This window comes from Piliocolobus tephrosceles, chromosome 6 (assembly GCF_002776525.5).
Source record: "Piliocolobus tephrosceles isolate RC106 chromosome 6, ASM277652v3, whole genome shotgun sequence".
Lineage (NCBI taxonomy): Eukaryota > Metazoa > Chordata > Mammalia > Primates > Cercopithecidae > Piliocolobus > Piliocolobus tephrosceles.
This window is the reverse complement of record NC_045439.1, coordinates 158137442-158152411: the sequence shown is the minus strand read 5'-3', so window position 1 is coordinate 158152411 and position 14970 is coordinate 158137442.

Here is a 14970-nt window from a genome sequence, read left to right as displayed (position 1 = left end):
TCAGGTTTTTCATTTGTGAAATGAAGAAAAGCGCAGAACATTCTCGGAATAGGGCTGACTGGACTACATAGGTCCTACCCTTACTCCCATTCCCAACGCAAGAAGACAGCGAGTAAAACAGCAGGATATGAATACATGCCTGGGCATACGAAAAATATGGCTTCTATGGGTAAGAGGGAAATTTTAACACTCTCAGGAGGTAAGGTGACTTTGGGCTTGGGGCCTGTGAGAGGTGGGGAACTGGAACGGAGATACTCACGTAAATCCAGAGATTGGTGTAATCTCGTTTCCAGTGTAAAAAAGACCAGAAAACCCCAGCCATTAGCCAGGGAAGTGGAAGGAAGCATGTTTACTGCTTGGGCTCCGGATAGGGGGAAAAAGACAATTACACATTCAAAAACCAAAAAAAAAAAAAAAAAAGTGCATTAGGCTTAGGTGTGGAGTCCAACTGTGTATTATATGGTTTAGAATTCAAGAATTCCTCTGGAGGAAGATTTAGTAACTTGACACACATGGGACTCCAAAAAATGCCCCCAATCACAATATTCATGAAAATAAGTTCAAAATAAAAAAATATAAACCATTCAAGGAAACAAACTCTACATTATCCTAGGCCATCATCATCAATTAGGGAAAGTCAGTAGGCAGAGTAAACAGGAAAATATGTGCCTCACAATTTGAAATAATAGGACACTGAAAAATAAACTATAAAAATTTGTGGCCAGGTGCAGTGGCTTACGCCTGTAATCTTACTGCTTTGGGAGGCTGAGGCAGGTGGATCACCTGAGGTCAGAAGTTCGAGACCAACCTGGCCAACGTGGCCAAACCCTGTCTCTACTGAAAATACAAATATTAACCGGCCATAGTGGCAGACACTTGTAATCCCAGCTACTCAGGAGGCTGAGGCAGGAGAATTGCTTGTACCCAGGAGGCAGAGGTTGCGGTGATCTGAGATCACGCCATTGCAGTCTAGCCAGGGCAACAGAGCGAGACTCTGTCTCAAAATAAATAAATAAATAAAAATAATAAAAATGAATAAAATGTGTACATTGAAAATGGTAAAGCTATTTATCATAGTGGGTGATGTCCGTCGCAGTGATAACCCTCAATTCTCATTGGCTTACCAGAGTGAAAGTTTCTTTGTTCCTCACGCCACAGTCAAAAAGTTCAGGTGACTTTGCTGGGTGGCTACCCTCCTCCCCAGGTCTTTCAGATGTAAAAGATCCCTTCATTAAATGGAGAGTGAATGTAAGACAAAAGCACTATTCAAAGAGTAAATTCTGAGAACTTTTCAATATTGACAAAAGACATCACACCACAAATTCACTCGGTCATGGATTTGATTACCGCTGAATTTAATTTGTTAGTAGATTTTAAAAGAATTTTCTATGTATATCCGTGAAGGATATTGCTCTATCATTTTCATTTCTTGTAATTTTATCATCTAATTTTGGTAGATCTTATGCTTCCTCCTCCTCTACTTTCTGAAATCGTTTGTGCAAGATATAATTTGTTTCTTAAATGTTTGATGAAACTGGTGAAACTATCTGTGTCTGGAGTTTTTGTGGAAAGAGTATTTCCTTAATGTTAACCCAATTTTTGATAGATATGTAGTACAATTCAGTTTCTATTTCTTCTTGGGAAAAACTTGCTAAATTGTTTTTTTGTTTGTTTGTTTGTTTACAAATTTGTCTATTTCATTTAAGTTACTGCATTTATTGGCATAAAGTTGTTTATTATGTGCCTATATTAGTTTATTTATATGTATAGGCCATGTGGTGATACCTCCTCTTCATTACTGTTTCAAGGAATTTGTGTTTTCTCCTGTTCTTGGTTACACTTACTAGGGTTTAACAATATTACTAATCTTTTCATGGTACAACTTTTTGCTTTAATTTTCTTAATTTTATTTTTTTAATTTCATTGATTTCTATTCTTGTGTTTCTTATTATCTTCTACTTATTTGGGGTTTAATTTGCTCATTTTTTACAAACTTCTTAAAGTGTAAACTGAGGTTGCTGATTTTAGATTCTTTTCAAATGTAAGCCTTTATTATATGCAGATTTCCATCTGAACACCACTTTAGTTGCCTCCTCCTAATTTTGATATGTTCTATATTCGTAACCTCCAGTTCAAAATATTTTATAATTTCTTTGTGATTTCTTCTTTGACCAATGGTTTACTTCAAATTGTGCTTTTCTGTTTCCAAAACAGCACAGTTTTTTCTAGATATATACTATTCTTAGATATTGTCAATCTCTCAAAATATTTGTTCTAATTACTCTCCCAGCACAATGTATGAGTGATCTAGTTGCCTCACATAATTCATCCACTTGTCTTTGACTTAATTTCAGATATTTTTGGCTTATGGGTAATTTGATCTCAGGGTGGCTTTTAATTTGCATTTCCCTGATGACTAAAGAAGTGGAGCAGCTTTTCATGTGTTTATTGTTATTTTGGATATCCTTTGTGAAGTGATTTTTCAGGTCTTAAAAAGTCCATTTTTCTAATGTGTTGTCTGCCTTTTTCTTATTTATTTGTAGGAATTAATTCTTCATTCAGAATGAGTCCTTTGTCAGACATCTATATTGAACATAATTTTTAGAACTCTGGCTTCATTTAACTTTCTTAATGGTATCTTTTGGTGAATAGATATTCTTAATCTTAGTGTAGTCCAATTTATCAACATTTCCAATCACAGTTTGCATTTTTTGTGTTGCACTTTAGATCTCTTTGTCTACCCCAAGGTCGTGAAGATAACATCCTATGTTTTCCTAGAGTTTTGTGGTCTTACCTTTCATGTTGAGATTTTTCACCCATCTAGAATTAAATTTTGCATATGCTATGAAGTATGGTAGGAATAGGGATTCATTGTCTTATATGAATATTAAATTAACTCTATACCACTTAACGAAAAAGCATTCTTTCTCCCTGCATTGCCATGTCACCTTTGTGCATCACATAACAGTGTATATGTGGGTCTAGTCCATTTGCTTAGACTTGCACCAGCATCACACTCTCTTAATGACTATAGCATTATAGTAGCTCTTTATACATGGCAGTGTGAATTTTCCACCTTTTTAATATTTCTTCAAGATTGTCTTAAATATCCTTGACCCTTTTCATTTTAATAGAGTAAAATAGTTTATTTTATATTAACTTTACTGGTATTCTACTGAATTTTTAGATCAACTTGGGAAGGATTGATGTCTTTACTGAGTCCTCTAATATACAAACATGATGTTTTCTTCCATTTATTTAGATCTTGTTTAATTTCTCACAATAATATTTTGTAGTCTTCAACATAGGTATTTTGGCACACTTTCATCAGAATTATTCTTAGACATTGGTGTCTTTTGATGCTATTAAAATGACAGATTTTTTACATTTAATTTTAAAACTGTTGCATGTATAAAAATATACATGATATTTGCATATTGATCTTGTATCCAGTGAAGTTCTAAACTCTCCTATTGATTATAATGGCTTTTCTGTAAATTATCCTTCCCAATCCTTATTCATCCACTTCTTTTTCTTGGCCTGTTTCACTCACTATGACACTAGCTGGGACCATCAAACTCAATACTGAGTAGAAGTCATAGCATACTGCTTTGTCTCATTTCTGGTCTCAGACAGAAGCCCTTCAATAATTCACCACTGTATTAGTTTCCTAGCACTTCCATAACAAAGTACTGAAAACTTGATGGCTTAAAACATATAAATGTATTGTTTTACAGTTCTGGAGGCTAGAAGTCTGAAATCAAGATGTCAGCATGCTGCCCCTTAGACTCCAGGGAGAACTTTCCTTGTTCTCTTCTCAGTTTCTGGTGGTGGTTGGCCATCATGGGTGTTTGTTGGCTGGCAGCTATCTCGCCCATCTCTGCCTTCATCTTCACATGTTATTCTCCTTGTGTGTCTATGTTCAAATTTCCTTCTTCTTATAAGGAGACCAGTTATATTGGATTAGGCCCCAACTTAATGCCCTCATCTCAATTTGATTGCATCTGCGAAGACCCTATTTCTAAATAAAGTCACATTCATAGGTATTACGGGCTAGGATTTCAACATATCTTTTGTTGGATACATAATTCAACCCACAAAAGCCACTAAGTAAAATGTTAGCTGTGGTTTTTGCTTGTTCTGTTTTGTTATATTATTTTTTAGATAAACCTTTTCACAAGGAGGAAATTCCCTTCTATTCCTACTCAGGTAACAATCCTTAAAAATCACAAATGAGTATAGTTACATTTTTATAAAGCATCTATTAAGATGAGATTGTTTTTATCCTTTTTTGTTAGTATTTTGAATTGCAATGACTTTTTATTGTTGAGTTAACCCTATACACAATACAAAGACCTACATTATTGATCAGATTTATGTGAAATTCAAGTCTTGTTCAGTACCAAGCTTCACTAATGATTAGTAAAAGATGCAAGCAAAAGCAGCAACATGTACCACGTCAATATCTGGGAGACACTGAGCTCTTCATACACAGCTCTCTGTGTCTCCTTTTTCTACTCAGAGTGAATTCTGCCTTCAGAGTGAGGAGTACAAACTGCATAGAGAACAAGTTAGTACAAGAAAGCAACTAGGTTTAGTTATCACTCAGCTTTTATATCCTCCAAGGCAGGCAGCCCTGTACTGGCTACGTGACTAACTTCTATTGTCCAATGCAGAACTGTGGCCCATAAATTGCAGATCTATTTATAACCAATTTTATAGACAAGCCAGGTATTGCGTCCTGAAAGTGCTCCTGGATCAGTAGTCTGTACCTGGCATCCCCTGCTGAAGTTTTCGCTTATGGTGTAGCTGGTGTGTTTCACCAGCCGTCCTTTGCTAGGAGTTGGGGTCACAAATAAAACTGCCTCAGAGGCTGGAGGAATGAATTATAGACATGCTGTCTACCCATTCCTTCCCGTCTTGCAATTCTGAAAAGTAACACCTTTGGTTATAGTACATTATTATTTTAAAAGTATTGTTGAATTTGTTTTGCAATTATCTCCTTAGAACTTTATATTTATCAAAGGAAACATACTTTGTTTCCTTTTTATTTTCTTATTTTAATAATAAGCTTCTAAGATTTTGGTATCAAGATTATGCTGGCCTCATAAAATAAGTTGGGGATTATTCCCCATTTTTTATATTTTGAAGGAGTGTAAGCTTTGTGTTATGTATATATTTTCTCCTAAAGTTATTAGAAAAATTAACCAGGGAAGTTATCTAACTTGGTATTTCCCTGTCAGAAGGCTTGATTTTGTCATTTTTTCAGTGGAAACATATGAACAGAAAAATCAAGTCATAAGTTTGAGAGGTTTGCTTATCTGAGCATTTTTTAATACCACTTTGAAGCTGTGTTAGATAATGCCAACATCTATAACTGATGTCTGTTGCTTGTCTTTTCTAATGCAATTTGAAGGTTTTTCTGTTTTATTCTTCAAATGCAAAATAATTTTGGATTTTATACTGTGCATTTTGAATATTATGTTGTGAGAACCTTCTTGTTTGAATTTTGTTCAAATCCTGTAAAAAGTGTTTATTAACACATTTATTAAACATTTCTGTTTTAGCCTTCTGTAGGCTGTGGTTCCCATATCAGGCCAGTTTTCCAAGCCTTTCAGTAATATTCACATTTGTTCTAGATCTGTAACACTTAGTGGTCAACTAGGAAAATGAGCAAAGGTCTATTGGCTATCTGAGTTCTGAGAGTCTTTAGTATGCTGATGATGATCAGGACCGTGAATGTACAGGTCAGAGGTGAGTCCACGAGCTGATGAACAGCTTTTTGGGGTCACTTTCTCCAGCTCACGCTCTGCTATCTCTCCAGCACTTTCTGGTTTCCTGACCTTCCCTTTTTCAGTCCTCTGGCCAAAAACTGCTCGGTTCCATAATTACAGCCTATACCGGGCCCACGCAGTGCAGAACAGAAAGAAAAATGAAGACACCTGGGATTGACTCTGCCCTCTTGGAACTATAGCCACACCAAATGCTGGAGGGAGGTTCCCTGTCTTGGATACTTAACTCCTTCAGTTTTTCCATTGCTGGCTGTTTTTGCTCTTCCTGCTGCCCACATTATACAATTGCCTGGGGCTAGGGTGCAGGGACTGAGGAAATGGGGAGAAAAAATGGGGGATTTCTCTCTCTACATTTCCCTTTTCTGGTCTTTGAGCCTGAGCTAGAGAGTTTGTTGTTTCTATTTCTGCACCACAGTGCGCAGTTCTGGTTTTCTAACTGCAGTGAATTCAGACTGGGAAATACTCAAGGAAAAAAAGATTAAACTCACCAGCAGTTCATGTGTATTTTGAACTCTGATGGTTTCCTTTGATCAGCCTACTGATGTTTATTTTGCAGAGTTCCCAAATTGCTGCCTCTGCATTCTGTTTAGGTTTTATAAGTTGTATTCGGTAGGAAAGGAGGTTGGTGTGTGTTTACCCCATCTTCCCTGGAACTAGATCGGGAAAGTTAATTTTCCTTTTTTTTTGAGACGGAGTCTCACTCTGTCACCCAGGCTAGCATGCAGTGGCGTGATCTCGGCTCACTGAAACCTCCACTTCCCAGGTTCTAGCATTTCTCCTGCCTTAGCCTCCCAGGTAGCTGGGATTACAGGCACACGCCACCACGCCTGGCTAATTTTTTGTATTTACTGGGGCGGGGTTTCACCGTGTTTCCCAGACTGGTCTCAAACTCCTGAGCTCAGACCATCCACCTACCTCAGCCTCCCAAAGTGCTAGGATTACAGGTGTGAGGCACCACGCCCAGATGGAAAGTTACTTTTTATACCTGCTATTTACTTAAGATTACCAATATAATTTATATAGGCATAGTTAATTAATTTTATCAATATATGGTTTCTTAATTCACTCTATTTCCCTCTATGTTTTCTCTTTCTATAAACATGTATCTTTACTGTTTAGTGAGTGTCTTTATATGGTAAGCTCTCTGCCATCATATGTCTATAAATGTCTTTATTTTCCATTTGAATTGTGTGTTTTTTATTGTCAAAATAATAGGAAAACAGAAAACAATTTAGACCAAGTACACTACTTAATGAGTTACGACAAAATAAATGTCCCTTTAACTCCACCCATAAATTAGAGAGAACTTGGCAGCAACCACAGAAGGTTCAGGCCACCTTCCCAAGGCAAGCACCATCCTCCCCTAACAAGACTAACTCCTGCTCTAGCTTTTGTGGAAATACCCTTATTACTTTTGATTATTGTTTTGTTATCTAGTTGAAGAGCCCCAAACAGTGAGTTTAGGTTAGCCTGATTTTTAAAAATTTCTCTGTATCTTCCTAAACTGAAAGTTTTGTTTCATTTTAGAAACCAATCCTGTAGAGTCAAGATTTTGCTGATTGCATTCCCGTGGTAGAGTTTAACGTTTCACTTATCCTCTAGATTTCCTGCAGATTAGTAGTTGAGTCTATAAACTTAATCTGATTCGGATTTCACTTTGGGGAGGAAGATTACTCCATCAGTGCTGTTGTGTTCATTGTGTTTATTGTCAAGAGCACACAAAGAAAGATATACTTATCTTTCTTTCTTTTTCTTTTTTTGAGACAGAGTTTCACTCTCGTTGCCCAGGCTGGAGTGCAATGGCGCGATCTCAGTTTCACTACAACCTCTGCCTCCTGGGTTCAAGTGATTCTCCTGCCTCCGCCTCCCGAGTAGCTGGGATTACAGGCACCTGTCACCACCCCGCCTAATTTTTGTATTTTTAGTAGAGACAGGGTTTCACCACGTTGGCAAGGCCATTCTCAAACTCCTGACCTCAGGTGATCTGCCCACCTTGGCCTCCCAAAATGCTGGGATTACAGGCATGAGCCACCATGCCTGGCCTTATCTTTCCTCTTTTTGTGATTGGTAGCAATAGATTCTTAGATGGCACTGCTTAGATTTGTTTAATTTGTAGGTGTTGCAAAGTGGTAATGCTCCGGTTCTGTCATTCCCTCTTCCTTTAAAGATATCCACACATCTGCCATTAGCTTCCAAGTGGTAGTTTGCACAGGAAAGGAAGTATACATATTCCCTTTATTTATGAGATTCTAACACAGATACCTGGTCCCTTAGTGTCCTATAAAGTTAACTAATCAGGTAGGAGTGTGTGTGTGTGTGTGTGTGTGTGTGTGTGTGTGTGTGTGTGTGTGTGTGTCTGGGTGTCCATGCAAACCACCAACTTCAGATAGCATAATTCAACAAGAGTCGCAGCTATGGAGCTACAAAATCCATCCCAGTATTTGCGATAAGGCCGTGTCTCACAACATCCTGCTGCTTGTTCCCAGGAAAACTGTTCCTAGGAGATGCTGAACTCTGCTAGCAGACAACCAACTTGGGCTCAAGGGCTCCCAGTGCTCCTGCTGAACCTTCTTTCCTGGCAGCCCAAGACTGTTCCATGCCACCTTTCCTCCCTCCCTCCTTCACTTGGGATCAGACATACATTGCAGTCTGATAGATCTCCAGACTTCTCTAGCGTGCACCCTACTTTTTTCCCACAGGGTCTTTTCCTGCAATAAAATCCTTTCACATTTAATTCTATATTGGTGTATCTGGACTAATACAGTGTATCATTATGAGTTCACAGAGTCACCTGTTTGGTGTGTTTTGATTACGGTCATTATCCTTACTGATCCTCAAGTTGTCCTGTGGTTTGATGAGTGCCTGTTCTGCAGGTTGACTCCCAAGTTCCTTTAGCACAACCCTACTGGTCTTGGCTGGTGCCCTCACTCTCTGTTGTATGATGATATTCTGAGCTCCTCTGTTCATTTTCTATATTTCCCACCTCAGACCTAGAATTAGCCATTTCAACCATTTCTCTAAGAAGCTCTGGTACCTTTTAGTTCCAAATGTTATTTTTGGGCCTCTTCAGTAGACAGATATAGGATATCTATCTATCTATCTATGAAAAATACCCTATGAGTTCAAATTCAGGATTGCAGAGTGCTTACTTAATCTTTTCTATTTCACACTTGCAGCTCCTAAAAGTCCTGGTTCTGAAGGGCCCTGGGGATTCAAATAACACATGTATTGCTTATTTTCTTCGTCTCACATTTCAAACAAAACATAAGCAGAGTAGCAATAGCAACATTGTCACCAACATGATTATAGAGAAGCATTTAAAAATTGTTTTGCATATGCTTTTTCCATTTTCTCTTTCCCTTTTTAGAACATTCTGCTGTCCGCCCATTGTCAAAGCATATAACTATTACATGCTCTACTCTCCCTCATATTGCAGATTTCGTCTTAGCTCTCCATGGAAATATATATTTAATGCTCAGTCAGTCTTTATGCCACTGTCTGTCCAGTAATGTTCATTATCTAAACCTCATTCTCAGTACATTACGAAGAAAGTGCCCATGGAAAATATTCTCTATGTTATTCCATATTGATGACAGTTTGCTCCCTTTATACTTGAAAGTCAGTTTGTTAGGATATAAAATTCTTGACTCATTTTTCAAAAATTTGAGTATCTTTATAATATTCCTTTTATTCTGACACAAAATGCTTCTCTTGAAAATCTGACGATAAGCTAATTTTCTCTTTGTTTTACATCACTTTTTTCCTTTTCTGCCCTAAATATTTTGGTGTTGTGTTTTGGTGTTGGTTGTTCTGGGTTGACTTTCCCAGGTATGCAATTTATCATTTCATTGTTTCAAATCTCTTGTTTATAAAATATTTTTTTCCAACAAAATGCCATTCTTAGTACTTGTTTTATTCCTTTATTTGGGATTTCTTCTTGGACCTGTATGTTGTGGGTTTTGTGGTTGGGGTGGTAGTCTTTTATATTATCACTTTCGCTCAAATTCTTGGCATATCTTTAAAATTTTTTTTAAAACCGTCCTCTCTTCTTCCACTTTTCTTAAGACATTATGTTGTGATTATTTGCATTGCTCTTGTGTTTACTTACAAAATTGTGGTTTTAAATTTATTTTTCCCTGAATTCTATAATTTGTTTTTTTGGGTTTTTTTTTTTGAGATGGAGTCTCGCTCTGTCACCCGGGCTAGAGTGCAGTGGCATGATCTCGGCTCACTGCAACCTCCATCTCTCGGGTTCACGCCATTCTCCTGCCTCAGCCTCCAGAGTAGCTGGGACTACAGGTGCCCACCACCACATCCAGCTAATTTTTTGTATTTTTAATAGAGACAGGGTTTCACTGTGTTAGCCAGGATGGTCTCAATCTACTGACCTCATGATCCGCCCACCTCGGCCTCCCAAAGTGCTGGGATTACAGGCGTGAGCCACCGCGCCCAGCCCCTGAATTCTATCATTTAATTTACACTGTTCTCTTGTTTTTTGCATCTATTTTCTTAGACAATTATATTAAAAGTTATAGGATATAGCTTTCTCTAAACAACCGAAGTGTATCCCTCTCTTGGCACACTTTTAATCCTTTCATCAAAATGTCTTTCTGGCAAGTATTTAACAGTTTTTTCCATAGAATGTTTGTATTCCTTTGATTTATTTCCCTTTTACTAACTTTACATGAAATTGTAGTTCTTCTAAATTTTCAGAATGGGGACATGATTTAGAAGCATTTCTTATATCACAGCTCTCCAGTACTGTGGTAGTTTTGTAATGTGCCTATTTGACAAGGCCAAACTGTTTTTCAGAATTCCCTTCACTGTATTTTTTTGGTTAGACTAGAGAGGTTTTTGTGGGAGCTTTGGAAGGAAGACATGGGACGCCAGCCATTTTGGAGCTCACAGGTATTGGAACTGATCTGCTGACTCACTTCCTTGGTGTGAAGCAGTGGCTGGGCTTCATCCTCCACTGGATCTTCCTTCAGCTTCTGCATCTTCTGGGCCAAGCGTGTGTTTAGCTCCATGACACAGAGCCACAGCTTCTGCAGGATACCACTTCCACTAATGTCAGGGGCAGCCAGTCTGACCCGGATGTCAGCCCATCCTCACAAGGTTCCAACATGTGCTTGTGAGTTCCTGCTTGCTGTTGCTCTTCCCCATTGTACAGACATCTTCCCTTCCTGGCTAACTGCCTCGCTGTGAACTCCAGACTGCAGTTCCAGAGGCAAATATAACAGCTTCTCAAAGGCTGGTGAACCAGCTCCTAAGATTTGCTGTTACACAGTCATACACACAAACATGCACACAGACACGCTAGGGGTGCTGCTTCTCTGATTGAATTGTGACTGCTGATACAAGTGACCTGTCGTTTTGAGAAAGTGTTAGAAAACATGGCATTTTGCTTTCTAGGAGTCTGACTCTATTCCCCTCCCCAGTCATAACTGGACTTTAATTCCCCTTTTCTCTTTTGTTATCCCATCCAGTTCAGTTTGAACTCTGACCTTCCAGTTTCCTCCCATTGTGGCGCTTTGTCCTGAAGGGAGGTTTGCTGATTGTTACTGAGTGTTCTCAGGACCTTGTCTGTTCTGCTGTCTTTACTGAGACCTTCTGGCTTTCCCTGGCTTTAAGAATGAGCAAATCCTTCCCAATTCCAACTGCTTTCAAAAGTTGGCCTTCTGGGGATGTCCAGAAAGTAGCCATTGGCAGGGTGTGTTAGGGTTCCCTAGAGGGATAAAACTAATAGGATAGATGTATATATAAAGGAGAGTTTATTAAGGAGTATTGATTCACATGATCACAAGGTGAAGCCCCACAATGGCCGTCTGCAAGCTGAGGAGCAAAGAAGCCAGTCCTAGTCCCCAGACCTCAAAAGTAGGGAAGCCGACACTGCAGCCTTCAGTCTGTGGCTGAAGGCCTGAGAGTCCCAGGCAAATCACTGGTGTAAGTCCAAGAATCCAAAAGCTGAAGAACTTGGAGTCCGATGTTGGAGGGCAGGAAGCATCCAGCACAGGAGAAAGATGAAGGCCAGAAGACTCAGAAAGCTAAGTCCTTCCAAATTGTGTCTGCTTTATTCTGGCCGTGCTGGCAGCTGATTAGATGGTGCCCACTGCAGATTGAGGGTAGGTGGGTCCACCTTTCCCAGTCCACTGATTCAAATGTTAATCTCCTTTGGCAACACCCTCAGAGACACACCCAGGATCAATACTTTGCATCCGTCAATCCAATCAAGTTGACACTCAATATCAACCGTCACACAGGCCTTGCCATGTAATTTTGTGAGACCCAATGCAAAACAAAAATGTGCCCATTGCAGATTGAGGGTAGGTGGGTCCACCTTTCCCGGTCCACTGACTCAAATGTTAATCTCTTTTGAGATGTTACCATTGGGAGAAACTAGGCAAAGGCTACACAGCATATCTCCATATTATTTCTTACAATTACATATGAATCTAAAATTATGCCAAAATTTTTAAAGTTTAATGAAGAAAGAACAGTTCTTTAATAGTGTGATTTTCTTTTCCGTACAGATTGCATGAATTTCTTTGTTGCATTTTTCTAAATGTTTTAGAGATTTTGTTTCTATTGTAAATTGAATCTTACTGTCTATTACATTTTCTTAACAGTTATTACTGGTTTCAAGGGATACCATTCATTTTTATATGCTGGTCTTGGATCTGGAAATGTCTCTAGATTCTCTTGATTGTTCTTACAGCTTGTCTGTTGAGTCTCTTTTTCTATGGGTTTTCAATGCAAATAGCATTTAACTATAAAGCTGATTGTAAGAATGCATTGAGACAAAGAAAACCATGTGAGTTTCTTCTTTATCTGCACTCGTAAAAAATTTACACTGGTAGATTTTTCTGATAATAAATAATCTGATGTTGAATCATTTCTGATGGCGTTCTTGCTTTCCTGGTATAAATGCTTCACAATCATTTTGTTTCATTAATTTAAAAATACACTCTTGGGTTTAATTAGCCTACTCCATTATTCCATTTCTGATTTCTGAGTGTATGTTCGCCCGTGAAATCGGTCTGTCATTTTCTTTGCTTGTAATTTACTTGCTCTGTTTTGGTACCAAGGTTATGAACTGACTTCATTAAATGAGTTTGGAAGCTTATCTTCAAGTTCTGTTTTCCGTAACAGATTATTTAAAATATGGGTTACACATTCTTTGAGAGTTTGGTAGAATTTACCCATGTAATAGTGTCTGGGTTGGCAGCTTCTGGGCAAGGAGAAAATTTGATCCCCATTTAAATATTTTTATTTGTTATTGGCCTTTATAACATTTTTCTTTCTTTTGGTACCAAATTTGTTATTTTAAGTTTTTTCATAAAATTTTTTACTTCATCTAGTTTTTTTTTAACTTGGCGTATAATGGTTGGACATATTTTGAGGTACATGTGACATTTTGATACCTGTATACAATGTGTAATGATCAAATCAGGGCAATCAGGACATCCATTACCCCAACCATTTATCTTTTTTTGTGCATGTTGGGAGTATAAATCTTTCAGTTATTTTGAAATATGTAATAAATTATTGTTAACTATAATTTTCTACTATACTGTCAAATACTGAAACTTACTTCATCTATCTAACTGTATCTTTGTATCCATTAAGAATTTTACACTTAGTCCTCTGTAGCTGTTCATAAAATTGTTGTCAAAAATGTTTAAATCAAATTGTTTTTCAAATGTATATAAAATAAATACTTCACTCTCTAAGAGGAGAGTACTTCCAAGCCTTTAGTAATATCCCATTTTTTTCCCCAGATACTCTTCAAATGGAATTCTTAATCTGGTTTACTTGTGCTCTTGTGGCTAAAATGTCCAATTGTCATCCTAGAGTTTTCTCTTTTCATCATCCTGGGGATTCTTCTTTGGTTGTTTTCTGAAATTTTTTTGGTCCCATACTTACCTGTTTCTTCTATTACTGTCACATTGTAGTATAGCAAATACTTCTAAGGAAGCGTGCACAAAAATCAGCAATTGCACGGTTTGAGGCCTATCTGAAAGCATCTTCACTGTGTCCCCATATGAGATCGACTGACTGTTATACTGAAGTCTGGATTGGAAATATTTTTTCTTTAGTAAGAAGGTCAAGGCATTATTTATTGTCTGAGGTCATTTCCATGAGTCACGTTTTTTATTTGTCTTTTTAAAATCCATAAGGTTGCCCCTTCCCCTCATATTCCAAAATACCACAGTGGTTAGTTCATGCGATTCCACATCTTACACCACGTCAGGTGTGCAGTAGGACCTTTCAATCTGGAGGCTCATGCCCTGAGAGTCTGAGAAACTTTCTAGTATTATTTCATTGTCATTTTTCTTCCTTTATATCTGTCCTTGCTTTTCAGAACTGTGATTATTTGGATATTGGCCCTTCCAGTGGTATTATTTCCCCGTGTACTTGGTTTGTTGTTTTGCTCTTTCTGAGAGAACAATTCCACTCTTATCTTCTGGCCCTTCAATCAAATATTTTGTTTTTCCCATCACATTTTTTTAATTTCCAAAAATTTTTTTCTGCATGCTTTTTAAAAGCATCCTGCTTTATTCCTTGGCCTCAGTCCCCATAGGCATTTAGCTTTCTGTGGACTTAGTTTGTAACATTAAGAGATGTTACAAACTTTTGAAAGTGTGAAAGTAAACTAATGGAGTTTCTCACTTTTAAAAGTTTGTAACATCTCTTATGTCATCTTATTTGCTGTGTCCTTTTCCACTGATGCTTTATTTTTTTCTTTATTCTGATTTCAGTGAAATTTTAAATATAGGCTTAATCTGTCATGTTAAAAAGAAGTTTCTTATAATTAAAAAGTCTAGTACATTTATACCAATTCCCCTCATTGATATTCCATTTATTTGCATTTTAATTTTGGGGCATAACTTTGCCAGACAGCAGTCTACATAATAATCTTCCTTTTAATAACCAGGCTTCATTTTTGTAATAATCTTCTTTAAGGAAAATTAAAACAATGGCTATAGAAGTTTATAAATTACTAAACAAATTCCGAAAATAAAGCACAAGTTTGGACAGTTATCCTACCTTAAAGCAACACATACAAAACTGTTTTAATAAAAAGCAATGTGCTACTAGAACAGGAGCAATAAAATAGCCTGGGCAGTGCAGGCAGAGCCACGCATGTATTCAGGGATAGAGTGTACGATGGTGGTTG